Here is a 19164-nt window from a genome sequence, read left to right as displayed (position 1 = left end):
TGTCCGACTCTTTGTGACCCCAGGGACTATAGCCTATCAGGCTCCTCCATCCATGGGATTTTCCAGGCAAGAGTGCTGGAGTGGATTGCCATTTCCTTCTCCAGGGGATCTTCCTGACCCAGGAATCGAACCTGGGTCTCCTGCATTGCAAGCAGACGCTTTACCGTCTGAGCCACCTAACATAGGATTTTTACTGATTTTTAAGATAGTTTTCATCTTCAGGTTTTTGATCACATTTTGAGCTATTTTTGTGAATGATGTGATTTGAATGCCTTTTAAGGTTTGAGATTCATGTTCAGGTCAGTGGGTGTTATTCAACATGTGTCTGAGGTCCAACAACAGCAGCATCACTTGGAAGCTTGTTAGAAATACAAATACTCAGCTTTCCATTCCCAAATTATTAAGTCAGAATCTCTGGGGTGTGGCCTCAGAATTTGCATTTTCTCAGGTTCTTAGGTGATTCTTTTACACTCTAACTTTTCAAAAGTACTGCCTTACAGACTTGCAAACAACATTACTATGCACTCCTACCAACTACCTCCTCAGCTCTACTGAGGGAAAATATCACTTTAGTGGAAATCGGCAGTCCTTCTTCCGTTTTAAATCAGCAGATAGCAATTTTCAGCATTCAGCATGTCCAACCTTTTCCACCAAGAAAAGCTCAGATATACGCATTAATATATGATATTTGTTTTTCTCTTTCTGATTTCACACTGTTTGACAGACCCTGGGTCCTTCTACCTTGCTACAAATAACCCAATTTGTAATTCCTCTTTATGACTGAGTAACATTCCATTGTACATATGTACCATATCTTCTTAATCCATTTATCTGTCAGTGGACATTTAGGTTGCTTTCATGTACTGGCTATTATAAATAGTGCTGCAGTGAACACTGTGGTACATGTGTCTTTTTGAATTACAGTATTTTTTCAGAATGTATCTAGACGGATGGTATAGACGAGCCTGTTTGCAGGGCAGGAATAGAGATACAGACGTAGAGCATGGACCTGTGGACCCAGAGCAGGAGCAGGGAGAGTGAGATGAACTGGGAGGGCGGAACTGACATGCATACACTGTTGTGTGTAAAACAGATAGCTCATGTGAAGCTGCTGTCTAGCACAGGGAGCTCAGCTTGGTGCCGTGTGAGGACCTCGAGGGGTGGGGTAGGGAGGTTAGGGGGAGGCCTAAGATGGAGGGCATGTATGTGTCTATATGGCCGATTCACTCCTTTGTACAGAAGAAACTAACACAACGGTGTAAAGCAATTTATCATGTGAATTGAATCGCCAGTCTATGTCTGACGTAGGATGCAGCATGCTTGGGGCTGGTGCATGGGGATGACCCAGAGAGATGTTATGGGGAGGGAGGTGGGAGGGGGGTTCATGTTTGGGAATGCATGTAAGAATTAAAGATTTTAAAATTTAAAAAAAAATAAAAATAAAAATAAATGAACTAAAAAAAAAAAAAAAAACCTCCAATAGAAAAAAGAAGCACTCAGAGATCACCTTGTCTAACAATTACATTTTACATAGGAGAGTGCTAACGTGAAGAGTCTGTATTTTTATATGGTTCAGATTTATACTGAAGTAAACCTTTCTGTGAACTAATAAAAGCCTATGGTCTCTAATTTTGTGGCCTCCGACTTATAGCACACACATATCAGATTTCACAAATTCCCTTTCTAATATGTTAGAACAAAAAGAAAAAATAGTGAAATGTCTATTTTGAGAAAAAAAATTATTTTGTAACTTGTTTTTAATCTGAAAACAACTTACATATGGTAATACAGAATGCATGCAGTTTTAGGCTTATCACAGCTTAGGGCTGTATTCTGTAATGTGGTTAGCTATTTATTTTAGCCTTTTCTGATATATTTCTATTCAGCAAGCATCAGAGCAGTAAATCAAATTCAAGAAAGACAATTTCAAGAGCGTGTAACTGTGGTTGCATATATTAATGGATAAAACTTTCAAAATATTAAAGAAAACTCAACTAATGCATGAATTACAGGATACATGGGATTCTTTAGATAGTGATTAAAATACCCAATATTCTATAGACATATATCATTTCATAACTCCTAAAATAAATCTGTGAGACTAGACAGTTTTGAATATTCTCTTTTTTTCTCTATGTCCACCATATGCAAACTCCTACACATATTTTTTACGTGTATACTAAAAGCCACATGTGGAACTGTACTCCTGCTTATCTAGGATATATATTTAATATTATCCTGGTCCATTATATAATACTTCAAAAATGCTGAATCATCAGGTCACTGTTTCCAAGTATGTTCATTCTTAGTGTTTTGAACTTTTGGACGTAAAGTTTAATATAATTTCAGGTTGAGCAAAAAGCTCCAAGTAGATTGGTAATGTCACTGTCTTTGGGGAAATTTTGAATCTTCTCTACTCTTTTAGAGAGAAATGCAAATCATTATTGCACAAATGGAAAACTCTGGCGTATCTGAGAAAGATTTTTCCACCCACTTCCAAAGATAAATAGCAAAGTACAGTTGTTCCTACCAAGCGTAGATTTAATTTCAAAATTGTCGTTTGTATGATTTACATTTATGATATAAACATTTGTGATTCTCCATGAAAATAAGACGTGTTTAAGAATTTGAACTATGTTATCACATAGGGGCTTCCCTAGTGGCTTAGATGGTAAAGAATCTGCCTGCAAGGCAGGAGACCTGGGTTCAATCCCTGGGTCAGGAAGATCCCGTGGAGAAGGAAATGGCAACCTACAACAGTGCCTGGAGAATCCCATGGACAGAGTAGCCTGGCAAGCTACAGTGCATGGGGTTGCAAAGAGTCAGACATGACTGTGCAACTAACACACACACACACACACACACACACACACACGCACGCACACAGACCCACATAGTCCTGTGTTCAAAAACTGGCTCTAAAAGCTGCTAGGTGTGTCACTCTGGGCAGGTAACAATTCTAAGTCTTACCATTTGAAAAATTGAAATAATGTGGATACTTATTTTATTTAGAGACAAACTGAAATGATGCAAATATAATGTCTAGCATTTAATTAATTATTGTTAGACTCTTTGGTCCATATTTTGTGATGGAAAACAATTGAGAAGATTTGAAGAAATGGAAGAAGTATAAACAAACCCTGGACATTTTATTTATTTAAACTAATTAAATAAATTAATTTAAAGGCACCATTTAAAATCATTAAAAAGCCAAAGAGAAATTAGATATGTTACCATATTTTATGTTACTTGGTTTTTGTTTCCATATAAAATCTGTGTTTTGGAGATGTAAGATCCAAGGTCAGTCAGTTTATTATTATACAACATATTATTACAAGGCTTAGTTTCTTTCAGAGAAGGCAATGGCAACCCACTCCAGTACTCTTGCCTGGAAAATTCCATGGACCAAGGAGCCTGGTAGGCTGTAGTCCATGGGGTCGCTAAGAGTCAGGCACGACTAGGAGACTTTACTTTCACTTTTCACTTTCATGCATTGGAGAAGGAAATGACAACCCACTCCAGTGTTCTTGCCTGGAGAATCCCAGGGATGGGGGAGCCTGGTGGGCTGCCATCTATGGGGTCGCACAGAGTTGGACACGACTGAAGCGGCTTAGCAGCAGCAGCAGCAGCAGCAATTTGTTTACTGGATGGAGAATATCAATCGATACAATTCCCACCAAATATAACTAAAATGTAAGCACAGAAAGAGAGACATGAATATGTGTCAGTGTTTTTGTAGAATCATGAATTTATGTTCAGTTCAGTTCAGTTACTCAGTCGTGTCCGACTCTTTGTGACCCCATGAACTGCAGGACGCCAGGCCTCCCTGTGCATTACCAACTCCCGGAATCCACCCAAACCCATGTCCATTGACTCGGTGATGCCGTCCATCCAACCATCTCATCCTCTGTCATCCCCTTCTCCTCCTGCCCTCAATCTTTCCCAGCATCAGGGTCTTTTCAGATGAGACAGCTCTTTGTATCGCGTGGCCAAACTATTGGAGTCTCAGCTTCAACTTCAGTCCTTCCAGTGAACACCCAGGACTGATCTCCTTTAGGATGGACTGGTTGGATCTCCTTGCAGTCCAAGGGACTCTCAAGAGTCTTCTCCAACACCACAGTTCAGAAGCATCAATTCTTTGGTGGTCAGCTTTCTTTATAGTCCAACTCTCACATCCATACATGACCATTGGAAAAAACATAGCCTTGACTAGATGGACCTTTGTTGGCAAAGTAATGTCTCTGCTTTTTAATATACTGTCCAGGTTGGTCATAACTTTCCTTCCAAGGAGTAATCATATTTTAATTTCATGGCTGCAATCACCATCTGCAGTGATTTTGGAGCCCAGAAAAATAAAGTCTGACACTGTTCCCCCATCTATTTGCCGTGAAGTGATGGGACCGGATGCCATGATCTTAGTTTTCTGGATGTTGAGTTTTAAGCCAACTTTTTCACTCTCCTCTTTCACTTTCATCAAGAGGCTGTTTAGCTCCTCTTCACTTTCTGCCATAAGGGTGGTGTCATCTGCATATCAGAGGTGACTGATATTTCTCCCGGCAATCTTGATTCCAGCTTGTGCTTCTTCCAGCCCAGTGTTTCTCATGATGTTCTCTGCATATAAGTTAGATAACCATGGTGACAATATACAGCCTTGATGTACTCCTTTTCCTATTTGGAACCAGTCTGTTGTTCCATGTCCAGTTCTAACTGTTTATTCCTGACCTGCATACAGATTTCATGAGTCAGGTCGGGTGGTTTGGTATTCCCATCTCTTTCAGTCAAAGGCTTTGGCATAGTCAATAAAGCAGAAATAGATGTTTTTTTGAAACTCTCTTGTTTTTCTCGATGATCCAGTTGATGTTGACAATTTGACCCTCTGATTCCTCTGCCTTTTTAAAAACCAGATTGAACATTTGGAAGTTCACGGTTCATGTATTGCTGAAGCCTGGCTTGGAGAAATTTAAGTATCACTTTACTAGCGTGTGAGATGAGTGCAAATGTGCAGTAGTTTGAGCATTCTTTGGCATGGCCTTTCTTTGGAATTGGAATGAAAACTCACCTTTTCCAGTCCTGTGGCCACTGCTGAGTTTTCCAGATTTGCTGGCATATTGAGTGCAGCACTTTCACAGCATCATCTTTTATGTACTTAAGCCAATTAAACCTATGAATCCATATCATCACTTTGAGGGTAATAATAGGAAATGTAAAGGTGAGGACTTAAAAGACAACCAAGTTTTAAATGAAAACTTCAGAGAGCTTATCTCCTCTGATGCTTTATCTTGCTTTTATGATGAGAGGTGATATGGGGTTAATAATTAATTTCCATTTGAGCCAAACTGAAGATTTCTCTAAGCGTCATTTATTTATGTAAATCTAGTCCCAAATATCCATAGAATTAGTCATTCCAAGGGCACAGTTTACTCCATAGCACTCGACTTATATTTGCCAATGCCTAACCTGTTGAGAGTGGCATTAGTTTGGCAGGTAAGACATATTTTTGTCTCTTTTTTCCGTCCTGGGTCCTGTGAGAGAAACATCTAGAAATCCCAGGAGAACTGGAAGAAGAGAAGCTCTTTCATGCGGTTTGGCCATTGACTGCTGTTTTTAGAGTGCCATTTCCCGTGGGCAAAACACAAAAAGAAAATTGTGCTTACAAAATAGTGTTCCATGTGATGTGTGGAAAAGTTTGGAAATCCACTTGGGTCCTATGGGAAATTAAAGAGCAGGAAAAAATTGGACCAAAGAGATTAAGACAATTTTTAGATTAGAAACACTTTCTGGGAAAGGATTCAAACCAATTCAAATAGGCAGCACAGAGGAGAACAAGGGAGGATTCAAGGACGACTGGGTAAAACTAAATTGCAGGGTTAGGTTAATTGGTATGGGCGGGAAGGCTTCCTATCAGGTTTAAGCAGTGAGCGTGTCTAAATAATGCTGAGAAAATTGAGTTAGAGAGTGTACACACAACACTTAGGAACCATGATGATTGCATTTCTGCTTAAACCTGAGATCTAGCTAACAGAAATCATTTCCCTATTTATTCACATGTGCAGGAGAGAAAGGACATCTAGAATTAAATCTGAAGGCAAGCTCATGAGCCTGAGTTGGGTCGCCTGCACCTCTAACACAATGATGCTAGTTGCAGATCTGTTTTAAAGCTACTTTCCTTTTCATTTATGTCAAATAAAATTTAAACAGTGACAGTACATAGGCTCCACTGTAGAAGGGTAGAGATGTGAACATAATTAGTTTTCTAAAATTTTGTATGTATTGATGATGGCAAAGTTTATTTTATAAATGTTTAGTTTTCAATATTTTAAGGGTGCTGCTGCTGCTGCTAAGTCAATTCAGTCATATCCGACTCTGTGTGACCCCAGAGACAGCAGCCCACCAGGTCCCCTGTCCCCGGGATTTTAAGGGTACATATTTGTTAAATGAAAGCTTTAAGCTACACATTTTTAAACCTTAAAAGTGGGACAGTCTTACTTGGAAAAGAGAATACTGAGAGATTTTCTTTCAGTGATTCTAAGATTGTTTAAAAAAAAGGAGATGGAAAGTCAGGGTGTTTAAGTGAATCAGCATTTGCAAAACTAGCATCAATCAATATTCTCTTCCATCCCTTTTACCCACACGTGCAGTTACTTTTCCTGAATGTATGGCATGTATGAGTAGTCAGTTCCATCCTTTAAATCTGGTAGTGTATCAGGCCTCTTGAGTTTTAAGTTTCCTTATTGCAAACAACTAAAACCATCTCTAGCTATCCTGAAAAAAGAAATTTAATAAAAAGCTTTTTGGAATTCACAGAAGAAAATAAAGGCTGGAGAACCAAACTTGTCAAGTGTGCATATGGGTGGTGGTGGTGGTGGGGGGTGTAGAAAGAAAGCTGATATGATAGTAGGAAGCATATGCTGTGTTTAAGGAGGCAGGTGCTCATCCTCTTTACCTCGCAATCAAATGAATAAGAGGAGATTTGCAAACTTGTGATTGGTGACATAGTCCATGTGTTTGCATACAACTGCCAGCAAAGGGGGCAGAATAAGGATTAAAGATTCTTTAGTTCTCCACTGACCAGCCTTCTAGAGGGGGATGTGATGGAAAATATCCACCCCTGCAGTCATATTTCTAGTGAAGGGTTCCTTTCAAGGAAGAAGGGCATGGAGCATTGGATGGACACACACACACACACACACACACAGAGAAATGTACATATACGCCCTGAAACATATGCACTTAGTGCTCAGAAAATACTTGTCTATTGCAATTGAGATTAATAAGACTAAACAACTCTAATTTAGTAAAACAGTCATCTGAAATGACTTCCTAATAAAAATTTGTTAAAGCTAGTTACTGCTGAGAGAGGAAGTCTTGGAATCTGCTTTCTATGAGTTTTAAATTGGCACAAAATAAATAATGTTTCTGGTAAAAAGTTTCTTTGACGAGACTGGTTGTTGTTGTTCGGTCACTAAGTCATGTCCGACTCCTTGTGGCCCTATGAGCTGTAGCAGGCCAGGCTCCCCTGTCTTTCACTGTCTCCCAGAGTTTGCTCAGATTCATGTCCATTGAGTCAGTGATGCCATCTAACCATCTCATCCTCTGTTGTTCCCTTCTCCTCCTGCCTTCAGTCTTTGCCAGCATCAGGGTCTTTTCCAGTGAGTTAGCTCTTCATATCAGAAAACCAAAGTATTGGAGCTTCAGTTTCAACCTCAATCCTTCCAATGAATATTCAGGGTTGATTCCTTTAGGCTTGACTGGAAAGAATCATAATTCACCAAAATGTCATGCTTTAAAGAATTGGTTAATATTAATATTATGTTTAAAACTGTATCTCATAATAAATCAAGTATATGTAAAGAGAATTGAGTCATATATACTCACTATCCAGACTCAGAACCTGCCTTTGTTTTAAGCTAGGATAAAGAATACAAAGATGTATTCTGGGTAACTTGACTATTTCCTTTTCTAGCCAATATCTGAAATAAAATGGAAGTGGTTTCATTGATCAATAAATATTGATATGAGACTTTCGTGTTCTTTCTCTTTTTCATTTGCTTTTCATTGGCATTCACATGGAAGAGATGTCTGTCTTCTGTTTTACTCATCATTCGAATTGTTGATGAAGTTGCCACCGCTAGATATTTAGTTCTCTTTAGCTCCATATTATCTACAGCCAAAGAAGAAAGAGTGGGAAACTGAAGAATTTTAAAAAATGCATGTTGTGGCCAAATGAAGGATTTAAGCTAGGTATAATGTTTAATTTTGACTTTTTACTGTTTCTGTTATTCTTGTTTGAAATTACTTTCAAGACTTTCTTAAGAACATAGCTGAGTTTAATTTTAGTCTTCTAAATGAGAAACTTCATTTTTCATTAAAGGAAAAATATGCATGGTTTTCCATCTGAATTACTGCGACTATGAGTTTATTTCACTGGAATGCAATTAAAAATCATTACACTAATTTCTTATGTAAATATGTCAAAATTGAAAATTTTTATTTTGCTTACAACTCACTGAACACTTAGTCATGTAAACAGAAAAAAAAATGGCATGATAGCAAAACAAAAACAAAGTGAGAAAATGGCATTTTCCAAATGCATAGTTAAATTCTTTCAAATGAAAATCCCTGGATGAGTGGCAAAGCTACATCAGGGGCAGGCTGTATTCCTCTCTTTCAGAGTCTGAGCCTGGGATTGCAGTAAATCAGGTCTCCTGTGAAGTTCTATTAGCTCCTTCAGAGTCTCCATTAGCACATTTGATGTTCTGTACTGTTCAGTGTTCTTAGTTGAAAGCAACTAAAACAGACTTTAGCTAAGTAAACAGCTAAATACACAGTCTTCTTTTTTTTAAGATTATTTTCCATTATGTATTTTACAAGAGACCAAGCATAGCTCCCTGTGCTCTACAGTAGGTCCTTTTTGGTTATCTATTTTATATACAGTAGGTGTATATTTTAATCCCAAACTCCTAATCTAACCCCCCTCTCCCTTTTCCCTTTGGAAACCATGAATGTGTTTTCTATGTCCATTAGTCTATTTCTAATTTGTAGATAGGTTTATGTGTATCATTTTTTAGATTCCACATATAAGTGGTACTCCATTGTGTGTGTATATCACATCTTCTTTATTCATCTGTTGATGGACACTTGGGTCGCTTCCATGTCTTGGTTGTTGTAAACAGTGCTGCTATGAACAGTAGGGTGCATGTATCTTGAAAATTAAGAGTTTTCTCCAGATATATGCCCAGGAGTGGGACTGCAGTATCATATACAAACTCTCATTTTAGTGTTTTTCCTAAGGAAACTTGAAAACATTTTCCACAGAGTGTACATCAATTTACATTCCGACCAACAGTGTAGGAGGGTTCCTTTTCTCCATACCCTCTTCAGCATTTATTATTTGGAGACTTTTTGATGATGGCCATTGTGATTACCAATTCAATATATTTACTCATTTTGATTTGTTCAGGTTTTCTACTTCTTCATGATTCTTTGTTGATAGGTTATATGTTTTCAGGAATTTATTCATTTCTTTGACATAATCCAATTTTTTGGTGTATTGTTCATGGTTTCTTATGATTCTTTGCATTTTTATAACATCAGCTGTAATATTTTCTCTTTCATTTCTAATTTTATTTTTATTTCTAATTTTCTTAATTTACCTAAAAGTTTGTCAATTTTATTTATCTTTTCAAAAAATCAACACATCCTTTTTAAAAAAAACAACTCTTCCTTCTTTTTTGTTGCTTTTCTGGGTATAGCAAGAATATATTTCAGCATATTAAAGGCCATATATGACAAGGTCACAGCTAACATCACACTCAATAGTAAAAAACTAAAAGATTGTCAAGATTAGAAACACAACAAGGGTGCCCACTCCTGCCACTTCTATTTAATACAGTACTCAATGTCATAGCCAGAGCAATTTGGCAAGAAAGTTAAATAAAAGGCATTAAAATTGGAAAGGAAAAAAATGAAATTGTCTTTTTTGCAGATGACAGGTCTTATATGTAGAAAATTCTAAATTTCACCAAAAACTTTAAAGTAATAAACAAATTTTGTAGTTACAGAATGGAAAATCAACACACTGAAACCAATCCCTACTCTATGTAAAAACAAGAATTTATCAGAAAAGGAAATTAAGAAAATAATCCCATTTAAAATAACATCACAAAGAATAAAATACTTAGGAGTAAATATAAGCAAGGAGGTAAAAGACATGTGTACTGAAAACTACAAAACATTAAGAAGTTAAAGACAAATAAGTGGAAAGATCCCATGTTCATGAACCGGAAGACTTGATATTGTTAAAATGTCCATACTACCTAAAATGGTTTATATAGTTAATTCTATCCCCATGAAAATCCAACAGTTTTTTTTTTTTGCAAAAATTATTTTAAATTTATGTAGAACCATAAAGACCCAAGGAAGCCTCTCTTTCTTCTTAAAAAAAAAAAAAAAAAAAAAAAGATCACAGCTGAAGTCAATACAGTGCCTGATTTCAAAATATATTACAAAGCCATGGTGTGGTACTTATATAAAGACAGAGACACAGATCAATGGAACAAAACAGACTATAAATAAACCCTGTATGTTCAACTGATCTTTGACAAGGGAGCCAGGAATACACAATGAGAAAAATATTATTTCAATAAATGACTCTAAAACTATATATCTTTATGCAAAAGAATGAGACTGGATTTCTATAGTACACTGTATATAAAAATCAACTCTAATTAAAGACTTAAACAAAATATCTCTACTGTAAAACTCCTGGAAGAAAATACAGAGAAAACTTGTTGACACTACTTTAAAGCAAAAACAGACAAGTGGAAATATGTCAAACAAAAAAGTTCCCAAAAAACAATTAACAGAGTCAAAAGACAATCTATAAAATCTGAAAAAATACTTGCAAACCATTTGTAAGATAAAGGGCTAACATCCAAAATATCTATAGAGTTCCTACAATGCAATAGCCATAAAACTAAAATACACACACAAAAGTAACACAAAAAGTGGGCAAAGGATATGATAACACATTTGTCTAAAGCAGATCTATAAAATGACTACTCGGTATGTGAAAAGATGCCCCACATAGCTAATTATCCAAGAAATGGAAATCAAAACCACAATGAGTACCACCACTTACATGTTAGGATGGACATTATCAAAAGTACAAAAAATAACAAGCTTTGGAGAGGATGTGAAGAAATTGAACCATTGTACTTTGGAAGGAATGATGCTAAAGCTGAAACTCCAGTACTTTGCCACCTCATGCGGACAGTTGACTCATTAGAAAAGACTGTGATGCTGGGAGGGATTGGGGGCAGGAGGAGAAGGGGACGAGAGAGGATGAGATGGCTGGATGGCATCACTGACTCAATGGACGTGAGTCTGAGTGAACTCTGGGAGTTGATGATGGACAGGGAGGCCTGGCGTGCTGTGATTCATGGGGTCGCAAAGAGTCGGACACGACTGAGCGACTGAACTGAACTGACACTATCGTGAGAATGTAAAAAACTGCAGCCCACTCTAGGAAACAGTATGGAGGTTCCTCAAGAAATTAAAAATAGAACTACTTACTACATGATCCAGGAATCCCATTTTTGGGCATATATACAAAAGAACTGAAATCAGGATATCAAAGGGATATCTGTACTCCCATGTACACTGCAGCATTATTCACAATAGCTAAGATATGAAAATAACCCAACTGTCCATTTGCAGATAAATGGATAAAGATAATGTGATATATACATACAGTGAAATATTATTAATTCAGCTTGGTGAAACTTGGAGCAGAAAACCAGCTGAACCAGGGGTAGCCCAGACTTCTGACCTTCAGGACTGTGATGTGATAAATTTGAGTTGTTTTAAGCCTCTAAGCATATGGTGATTTGTTTTGAAAGAGAAAGCTAATACAAGGGAATAAGAAAAGATGGGAATAAAGAATGATATTGGACTTCCGGTACAAAAAAAAAATGAGCCATATGGATAAAGACTACATCCCAGCACCAAGTATGCTATGTGCAGGGATTGAAATGGGAAACAGAACTGGGAGAGAAATGGAGGACCATAAAATTATTTGAAGGCTACTGAAGACACAGTTGATCTTTGTTTGATTGGCTGTTCCTGCTCTTAAGTGGTTTCACCCTAAAAATGTCTCTCTCAATAGAATAGCACTACCACCATTTGTAGATCAAAAGATACTTATTTGATAACTGCAAGAAGGACCAATAAAAATGGAGGACAGGTTGGAATTTCTGCTGATTGTTGCAGGGGATAAAATATGTTGGCCTGACCCATAAAGCTCAAAAGATACTCAGAACTTTTTTCTTTTTTTAATTTTCCTCTCAACAAATATGCAGACATAGGTGCGAAAAGTAAGCCAATGTCATATATTCAATACTTACATAGAAAGAAACCCCCTCATTTCCCAAACACTGAATTATTTTTTAACCATGCCAACATTTATTTTTTGTTTATTCTATGATTACATATATGAGATTTTGTTTTAAATATAGTAACAAAATACAGATGGATTGAGTTATTTCCAAATAGACTCTTTTTTTTTTTTTAACTTACCTGTGATAAGAAATTAAAGACTTCTGGGCCAATGAATGTTACATTTCAAAAGTTTATTGTCTCATAATAATAAAAGGTTTATTGTTCATTTTAATATATGGCTAAATTGAAAATTTTGGAATGTTGAGGATAAGTTAGATTACGGTGACTGGGGTTGACAACAGCTAAGCAAGTCAGAACCAGGGAGAGAGGGTCAAAATATACCAGCTTTGTTACCATATATATCTTGATCTAGAGGTAGTATTTGGTATAGTAATGTATTTTCATTCATATGTGTGTCTTTTGACTCATCACCTGAGCCTGCATGGCAAAGGCTGCAAAGCACTGGAAAAACTAGTCCCTTAAGTTGATAAACCAGGAATCAGAGGTAAACTGGGAACTAGAAATAAAACAAACAAATGGGCAACAAAAATAATTATCTATACAAGCTTGGATTCTCTGTTGCAATAATTGAAAATACAAAGTAATTTTTAAAATATAGGAACTGTATTGTCTCTCATAATTTGAAAATCTAAATGTAAATGTGGCCTTAGATTTGGTCTGCATTACTGGTTCTAAGATGTCATGAAGATCTCAATTGTCAGTCACATAAGTCTTGTTTATCATGACAGAAAAATGAATGTAGCAGTCCTAGCTGTCAAACAAACCATATCACACTATTCGAAAAGAGAGACATAATGGCTTCTGTATCATTTTTAAAAAATGTAAGGAAAGAAATTTCAATCTCCAGAAAATAGTCAGTGCTAGTCACTGAGTCAATGACCGACTCTTTGAGATCCTATGGACGGTATAGCCTGCCAGACTTTGTTCATGGAATTCTCTAGGCAAGAACACTGGAGTGGGTTGCCATTTCCTTCTCCAGGGTAGATAAGACTTGCTCCTCTAATATTCTGTACATCTCTCTTTAGAGCAATTATTGTACTTAATAAAATTACTTGTTTTATTTTCTATCTCTTCTACTGAATTTTTCTCCATAGTTCTGTGAAAAGTTTTTAATGTGCAGAAAAATGGAAACAATTGCAGATTGAGCATTTATATTAATTCTACCACCTAAATTTAATAATTAATATTTTGGTATATTCACATTAGCATATCTGTCCAGCTATTCATCCCTCAATCTAATCATTATTCCAGTTTACTCTTTTCAGCTGTATTTTCATATCCTTGAAGGAAAATGAGCTTCTGTTTTATTCAATATTATATTCTCTACATGCTAGTATGGTCTCCAAAATATAGAAGGAGCTCAGTTAAGACTGAGGAAGGAAGAAGTATAGGGAAGAAGGAGGGAATAGAGAGAGGAAGAGATAAAAATAAGGAGGTAAGGAGGTATGAAGCATATCTTTTATGGAAAGAGAACTTCCTTTTGACTTAAGCGGAGCAACTTGTACCACTATAGGACATGACTTAATCTGAGTTAACAAAGCAGTACTAAATGCCAAAGTTGGCATGAAGTTCAAACCACGTCTTTGGAAATGTGTACAAAATTAGAGATGTTAATGTTGTATCAGTAAACATATACATAATCAGAATTCTGCATATTTAAGCTGGTTGCTTGGATTGTTGGCAAATGACTATTAAATGCAACTTGTATGCATGCTAAATCGCTTCAGTCATGTCCAAATCTGTGCAACCCCATGGGCTGTAGCCCACCAAACTTCCTCTGTCCATGATATGCTCCAGGCAAGAAGACTGGAGTGGATTGCCATGCCCTTCTCCAGGAGATCTTCCCCACCCAAGGATCAAACTTGGGTCTCTTATATCTCCTCCATTGGCAGATGGATTCTTTACCACTAGCACCACCTGGGAAGCCCCAAATGTGACTTAAAAGTAGTCATACCTATTTTCTTTGAGCCAGGCTCATAACATAGTTCATTAAATAATTTTCTGGGGGTTAAACTTGAAATGTTCATAATTGTATGATTAATTACAATCATCTTTGGTTACATTTGCTAATAAATGTCAGTTTATGAGCATGGCACCTTGTGCAGGCAGCCACACAGCAGGAGGTATGAGAATGATGGGGATTTGTGTATGGCAGTGAACTCAAGTGTTTTTCGTCATAGTTTTTCCTGAAAAGCTCAGACAGGCATCCTGTGATGGTCAATGGGATGCCTTTTGGCATTTAGTTTCCCAGACTGTAGCTACAGTCATTTGGGGAGAAAGGGCGTGGCCAGTTCAGACTCTGCTAAAGCACATGTGAAGTGACAGTATCAGCAGGACGGAAGATGGTCATGTGTGGCAGGGCATAGAGGTGAACATTTACAGAGGACAGTTTAATACCTTATAAGAATATGGTAGTGACCATTGGAGAAAATACTAGTAATCAACTTCAGGGTTGGGATCTGGGAATCTCCTTCTAGATTCTCAGAAATGACATGGTTGCCAACACATAGGAGATAGACATGCTTAGTTTTCTCCCTTTTATTCTGCCTCAAGTGTCTGGGAAAATAAGGAAGTATGACTTATACAAGTAAAATGCCTTGAAAAATGTCATAACATGTTTCTGTTGAGACGGTAAAAACTGATTTATGTGTATGATATAAAGTCAGCCTTCTGTTGTGAAATAGGTTTTAAATGAATCCAGACAATAAAGCTTCACTATTTGTATGGGTCATGTCTTCCAATTAACCACATATAAATACTCTGTAGTGTTATCAATAAAACTGAGGAGCTTTATTACTGGAGAGAATATTTTATCATCTTCATTTTATATATAGATGAGGAAATTGATAAGCAGAAAGGGAAAAGTCACAGGGGCTTAGAACCAGGTCTATTGATTAAACTTTACCTTCATGTATTGTCTCTTATTTGATAGTTATCTCCTTGTTTTGTAAGAAAGCTTTTAAGTTAATAATTCTTTACTTTTGCAATCAAAAAGAATTTATAGATTTTTTGGTGTTCACTCTAGAATCAGTTCAGTTCAGTCACTCAGTCATGTCCAACTCTCTGTGACCCCATGGACTGCAGCACCCCTAACTCTAGAATAAGTGAATACATTTAGCTGTGTTATATTGGGTTTATGTAGCAATTCTGAGGACTGAGCCTAAAAGTCCATTTCATAAAACTTCCATACTTTACCTAATTGCCTTATATCATAGAGAAGAGAAATCCTATAGGAAGGCTAGTTTTAGTCTGAAATAAGTAACCCTCTCAATTTTGTGTGTTGTAGCATCTTGGTGAATATTTTTCTTTCCTTTGGGTCAAACTATACTAGCAAGACTCTTTGGGGCATAAGTCATAAAAACCCAGCTCACACAGATTACACAACGTAAGGAATTTAGAAGCCTAGGAAATGAATATCTGTCTGGAAGGAACCAAGCTTCTGGCACAGTTGGATCCAGGTGTCTGAAAAGGTCTGCAAGAATCTTTCTGTTCCTTTTCGTGGATCTGCTGTCCTAGAAGTTGACCTTAGTCTCTGGCAAGCTGTCCTATAAAGTAGGAGGAGGACCACCAGGATATTCAGGCTCACATTTCCCCAGCTTAGTAACCCTCTTTGAAAGATATCCTATTTTCCAATTCAAAACACAACAAAAATTCTAGGCTTGAGTTGCTTGGCCTATATCAGGTCATTTGGCCACATTTAAATCATGATATGTAGCTCGGACTGGCCATATGCTAATCTCTCAGTCCTTGGACTAGTCTCAGACCCCTTTAATCACATTGTTTGAGCATGAGTTAGGGGGACCCACCAGAAGAAAATCAAGATACTAATTAGCAGAAGGGAAAAATAGATACTGGGCATACTTAAACAATGAAATCATTCCTTTAAGTTTAAATAAAGTCATGTGTTTTTTGATGTATTTGTAGGAGAAAAAGAGAGAACAAAGTACTTTGGGAAAATGTTTCCTTGATGTATATAAGTTAATAATACCACAGGATATTAATGAGCTATTCATATTTTACATGTCAAAATAGAAAATATGTGTTAAGTAATAATACTGATCATAGTATTGCAAAGCCCATTATTCTTATAAAGGTTGTAAATAAAGAATGTTGATCAATTGGTTAATTAGTGTCATGTCTTCACTTTTATTAGCAAATGAAAAATAAGTTTAAAAGGGAAGGTTACTTAATTTACTATCTTACTGGTCATTACATATTTTTATACTTAATTTTCAAAACATACATATTCCTTGTCAAAATATACTCTGTAAAGTTGTGGTAACTGACTCGATGAACATGAATCTGAGTGAACTCTGGGAGTTGGTGATGGACAGGGAGGCCTGGCGTGCTGCAATCCATGGGGTCGCAAAGAGTCGGACACGACTGAGCGACTGAACTGAACTTTGATTTGATTTTTTTTTTTAACATTTCAATTTTCACTTTCACTATGCTGAGAAGAGAATTCAGAAAGGACATGCCTGTAAGAGTTGACACCTTGATATTCTGTATCCACAGACTAGAACTGTTATGCAAATAAAAGAGCTCTGGGTGAAAATTAGTTTCCTACAATCTAGTCAGGGTGCTGTGCTACAATGAGGCATGACTGAACAGGGCCATCAAATTGGTGGTTAAGCATTTATGCCTTAGAATCAAATGGAACTGGGCTGAGTCAGCTTTGTTACTTACCAGCTGGGTGACCTTGAACAATTTACCTCACCAGTCCTCAGTTTCCTCATCTTTGAAATTAAGATCAAATTATCTGCTTCCATAAATGGTCAGAATTACATGAGATTAAGCATTGAAATATTCATTGCAGCTCCTGGTATAAAAAAAGCATTCAGTTTATCATTCTTTATTTTCTTATTGGAACAAACTTAGGAATGACTTCTCAACCATAGTGATGCAGGGCATAACCTTCCCAGCTGGGTTTTTTAAAAATTATTTTTTTAATTTTTATTTTTACTTTATTTTACTTTATAATACTGTATTGGTTTTGCTGGGGTTTTGAGACTCTGTTTTATTTGCTCTGTCAGTGGACTGCCTTCTCATTAGTGAAGACACTTGGAAATATACCACTCAGTCCTAATTTCAGTGAATTAGATTTTCATCAGCGTTAGTGTGCACATGACTGTAATTAACAAGTAAAATGAACACATACCATTTCAAATTTATTAAAGTTTGGGAGAAAAATTCCATTTGGTCACAAGTAAAATTCCCTGCATGTTTACTCACTTAGTGGAAGATATTTACATTTGGGAAGAAGTATTTACTTGCTAATGTGTCAGCAGATCACAAATGAAACTGTAACCTCCTGCTACCATCATTACGAAATGTAGTCAACATTAATTGAAATATCTGACTGCTTATTGTCTCAACCTGTGAGCCAGGCGTGAAACTCCTTTGTATGTTTTATTATTTGTTTTCTCCTGTATGACTATTGGAACATCAGGTTTTAATTAATTGCTTGTTTTGTTTTGATAATTTTTACAGTAAGTGGTTTCTCTAAAATGTGCTTAAGAGACACCCATGAAGGAGTTGATATCCCAATCTCTGTGTCAAGTGAACACAAGGAAATCAGTTGTTTGCAATAAAGGTTCAAAACTAGACAACCTAAATTCCATCTTCAAAGGACTGACGTTGTAAGGTTATGTGCATGCTCAGTCACTCAGTCATGTCCAGCTCTTTGCAACCCCGTGGACTGTAGCCTACCAGGCTCCTCTATTCATGGGATTCTCCATGCAAGAAAACTGGAGTGGGTTTCCATTTCCTACTCCATTGTGAGGCTGAGTGAAATCTTATACTGTTTTGAAAAAGGAAAGGAAAAAAGCTGTCCCTTCACTGGGCATGGGGGAGAGAGGGATTTGCTAATCACTGCAGTATTTGGGACACTATGATGCAAGTTAGTTTTGTCCCTTGCTGGAATGGTGGCTTAAAAAGTACACAGGGCCTTTTTTGGTAAGCACATTTTACTGAACTCAGACTTTTTATTCTCTTTGCTTTGTATTATTTTTTAACATATGCCCAAAGAAAGGAAACAAAGGAATATTACACCTGTACAGAAGCAACCATGTAAACTCAAATATACAAATTGATTTTGAAGGCTTTATCACTTAATAAAATAAAATGAAATTATTTAGCAAAATGAGTACTGAGCTATTATGCCATCTCTTTATTAGTTCGTTAAAAATCTCCCTCATACCTGCATATTTATGAGCCTCTAATGAGCTTGTCTCTGTTCTACTACCTAAAGCATGGAAAGAAATGAGTGCCTCTGCCTCAAAGCTGCATACAGTCTTCTAAATTTAGAAAGACAGTAATGACAATTCTATATACAAGGCAGCAAAAGAGACATAGATGTAAAGAACAGAATTTTGGACTCTGTGGGAGAAGGCTAGGGTGGGATGATATGTGAGAATAGCATTGAAACATGTATGTTGCCATATGTAAAATAGATGAACAGTGCCACTTCAATGCATGAAGGAGGGCACTCAAAGCCAGTGCTCAGGGACAACCCAGAGGGATGGGGTGGGGAGCGGGGTGGGAGGGGTTCAGGATGGGGGGGGACCAGCCTACACACATGTGGCTGATTCATGTTGATGTATGGCAAAAACCACCATGATATTGTAATTATCCTCCAATTAAAATAAATTAATTAACTTAAAAAGCTGCAAGCTGCTGCTGCATACAGTCTTCCAAAAGATTCTG

Source organism: Ovis aries, chromosome 5 (genome assembly GCF_016772045.2).
Source record: "Ovis aries strain OAR_USU_Benz2616 breed Rambouillet chromosome 5, ARS-UI_Ramb_v3.0, whole genome shotgun sequence".
NCBI lineage: Eukaryota > Metazoa > Chordata > Mammalia > Artiodactyla > Bovidae > Ovis > Ovis aries.
Note: the sequence above shows the minus strand (reverse complement) of the source record.